This window comes from Perognathus longimembris, chromosome 22 (genome assembly GCF_023159225.1).
Source record: "Perognathus longimembris pacificus isolate PPM17 chromosome 22, ASM2315922v1, whole genome shotgun sequence".
NCBI classification, from domain to species: Eukaryota; Metazoa; Chordata; class Mammalia; order Rodentia; family Heteromyidae; genus Perognathus; species Perognathus longimembris.
Genome location: NC_063182.1, coordinates 26,510,692 through 26,514,739, shown reverse-complemented (window position 1 = coordinate 26,514,739; position 4,048 = coordinate 26,510,692). Strand labels below are relative to the sequence as shown.

Below are 4,048 nucleotides of genomic sequence, written 5' to 3'. Positions count from 1 at the left end.
GGGAAGGGCTTAAGAGTCAGGACAGGTGGAAGTCCCCTCTGTTTTTCTCCTTTTTCTGGGGGTATCCCCAGCCATGATGGACCAAACTTCTTCGAAATGCCACATGGGACTTTTCACCAACACCATTACTGGCCTCCACCTCCACGTCCACACCGTTTCTCTATCTGCCCCTGCCTCATGAGACTTCTTCCAGGCTTCACTCAAGAACTGGCATCTACCACCAAGGGACCCTGCTGCTCACCTTCTGAGGGCCACATCTCCGCCTTGTTCCCTTCATGCCGAGGCCCCTTGCCCGCAGGAAGCAGCCAGAAAGTCTTGGCCCATTTTCCTAACTACTAAAAGGCTGGAATATATGTTAGGTTTATTAAAGTAGGTAGCCGGTAAAGGCGTGGTTGTTCAAGCAGGGGAGAAAGTTTATTACCAAACTGCTGGCCTGTTGCCAAGATGATGCATGGCTGGGGCTTGAGAGAAGGGGAGACCCCCCCCCCCCTTATCTAGGGCAGGGGCAGTGGGGTGTGGCCAGGTAGATTAGGATATGACCTCAGGGAAGGGGGAGGTAACTGCCTCCAGGTCTGCCTGTTATCCAGGTAACTGGGTGAAGACTTAACCAGGTAGGGGGCATCTGCATGGAGCCCTACCTGGACAGATCTTACAGGGAGTGAATGTCAGACATTTGGATATAAATGTTTATCACTGTTATAGAACTGCTTTGGGTTTCTCAGACAGAGATCAAGAGGAAAGGACAGGGAAAAGGAGGATGGGCCTGTGTGCCTATCTTTAGCATGGAGGGGTGATCTGGCAAAGGTTGGACTTAGCTAGTCCATGCATGGATAGCTTTCAGCTGCACAGCAAAAGGAGAAAAACAGGTTATGCCTATACCTGTTTTGTGTCAAGATAAAGTTAACAGCAAACTTTGGCTTCTGTACACTTGCTTACTTGAAAAATAACCATTAAGTTCTGTTTCTGTAAATTAGCTCACTTGCACCTGTTTGTAGGTTTTTGCCCTTATAACCCCCCCACCCCCAACCTGCAACGAGGCTCGGGGCTACTCACTCTCAAGCTGAGGTAGCCCCAGCCAGTCATTTTCACTTAATAAATGAACCTTGATTTAAAAAAAAATAGTTCCACATATTCCAAACTCTAGTCATTTTATAAAAAGCCTTTAAATACAGAAATAAAAGAATCAGAAATTAATGTCTTTGTTAGTTTCTTCATTATTCTATCCACAAATTTCAGGTTTCAATTTTCCTACCATAAAATGATCTACATCATTTTTTCATAATTCCCTCTATAGAATTCCAGTAAGGAATACTAAGTAGAGGTAAAATTCATATTATTAGTCTTTAAGTATAAAAAGATTTGTACAATGGAGGAGGTGGCAGAATGATTTCCCATGCTATTGTGGATTTTTCCTCATTCGCTTACTTCATTGAAATATCAAAACCAGTGGCAGAATGAAATGAAAGGGAAAATGCCTCTAGGGATATAAGCAGACTAGAAATAGAACCCCTGCATGCTTTTTAGATATGCAAGTAACTTTCAAGCTGCAAGCTCAAGGAGAATAATAAAACATCCCCTGTGTAACTGCATTATTTAGCTGTCAGATAAGTCACCTGAACAAAGCAGGCAGAGCACCTGAATGGAAAGGATGATGACGAGCCTGCTCAGAGGAACACCAGAGGAAATCCAATCTGAATCAACAAAATGTGAGGTCACATCAGAATATTGTTATGTGACTGACATTAGTCTTTCATGTAAAAAAGTCATATAAATCATACATAATGGAAAATATTTTCTGCCATAATTTACATAATGTCATTGCTAACATCATTTTAAGTGATGGGTTGATTTTGAGTGAATAAAGGAGCAACTAAGCTGTATACCTTTGTATGTTTTAACCCATACACGTAAAACATGCAAATAGGTAAGGAGTTCCTATTTCAACTTACAGACATTAAAAGATAGTTCATCTAAAATCCAGAAACCACCTTAAAACTGAGCTCTATATATTTTTGTGATTTTTTTCTGTGTTTCTTTTCAGATAGGTTATATCACAGTTTTTCTGTCAAAGATACGATGCAGTTTCCAATAAGAAGCAATATCAGGAAATTCACATCAAGACAATCCAGTCTAGAAGCAAAATGTGGTCTTAGGTCTCTTACGTGTATCACTACACAGTGGACTCCCTAACTACAATCTCTCCTCTTCCCAGACTCTTATTACACAGTATCTTCCGATTCGATTTGCCCATAGCAACCAAAGACCTATTACCAAAAACCTATTAAAACATCTCTGTTTGTGCCAAATGTGTCAAGTTTTCATTCTGAATGACTTCAGAACTTGCCTTTCAACTGTTGTGGAACTTGAGAATCATGTCATCATGACATGAGATTAGCAGAAAATAAACACAGCAAAAATAATAAAAAATCTGTACAGATCTTAATAAATGCATAATTGGGAAAATTGATATTAAATAATATTCTTTCTAGGTAAACCATTACTACCACAATACACCTTACAAAATATATCATGTTATCCCAAAAGCAAAGCATCAACTTCATATATTCCCACAGATAATTAATCCTTACTAGATTTAATGAACAAATGAATCAGAATAAAAAGAAAAACAAGTTGCACATTATTATTTAAAATTTATGTTAATATGTGTTTTATTTATGTTAATAGGTGTTTTCTAATCTTAGCTTAATATCTATAAACATTGCTACTTTACTAAAATTTGTTATTGCATAAATATATAATTCTGTTTCCTAATTTCTGCTTGGTATTATAATTCTCATTTGATTATTTTAGATACTTTCTAAGCACATTATGATGTGTATATATATATATGTATATATGTTTGTATACATACATATATATATCAATGTATAGTCAGACTTCACCTAGGAATTACCTCTAGCATTAACACACATTCAAGAACAAAGATTAAATCATGAATGCCATTGTATGCTTCAAATTAAACAAGGTAATTTAATACTTGTTTTTCCTCTTGCCTTATTTCAAAGAAAATGAAAAATAGCCCATACAGTACAATAGAAAATTTCAATTTGTTCATCTTTCTAGAAATTTTCTTATAATGATATGGAATGTTTTTAGTGCATCTTTTACCCTTCAGGTACAAATTATCTTATTTAAAACCAAACATTGGATACTTAGCTGGCAGGGGAGATTCCATGATCAGGAAGGTGGTTTTCCCAGGGGTAGCTTATCCATTGCACTCTGACGTGCTCATCCCTGTGATTTCCCCACGTGTGGGAAACTCAACTGCATAATTGTGGTAGTGGGGACTGCATTCGCGCTCTGCCCTGGTATCAGTGTCTAAAGATTAGAAAACTGTTTTGGAGCTTGCTGGAAGCTTAGAGTAAGTTTTTTCTTAAGTTCATGTCAGTCATAGAGGCATCCTCATGAGTATGGTTTTGAAGTTTTGGCTTTTTAAATTATGAAAGTTAAGTTTGCCATTCTTCATGCTGAAAAATTGTTGATGTTATCCTTTTATTTTTTTTTACACCGTTTACTAGAACTGAAGTCAGGGATTTATTTGAGCAAGTCATGTAGCACTTGGGTTTTTCGTTTATTCCAATAGTTCATGTGTGTTCGTTGTTTCTAGTCTGCAGAACAGAATATGTTGACACTTTCTTGCCTTCCATGCAGTATGAGCATTTCAATTTCAGCAGTGACACTGAAGATTAACATTATTCTTACAGTGGTTCTGTACTTGTTTCTCCCATATTACTTCTTTATAATTCGGCCCTTTAGAGTTCAACCCTCTATCACAAAATAGGCAAGGAAACAACTGTATTCATTATTTCTGCATGCTCATGCTCAACCAACCTCATAGGCAATTTTTTTCCATGATGAAGCCGTGGTTCACGCAGTACAGCTCGAGCTCCTGTCTGTCGAGCATGTGTGAAATGAGTTCAGTAACAAAAACTTTTAATTGCAGTTGTTTTTCTTACCAATTGCACATAATCTACACATGCCATTTGTTTATTCTGGTCCTGGGGTTTTTAACTGCAGGCCTGGACAC

At 37.7% G+C, this 4,048-nt stretch overlaps 1 non-coding gene across 1 annotated transcript; it reads left to right on the top strand.

Moving 5' to 3' along the window:
- Positions 1-3,169: 3,169 nt before the first annotated feature.
- LOC125340256 lies at positions 3,170-3,329 on the top strand. The gene has a single exon (XR_007208734.1). It is a non-coding gene; the product is annotated as a U1 spliceosomal RNA (small nuclear RNA).
- The last annotated feature ends 719 nt before the right edge of the window (positions 3,330-4,048 follow it).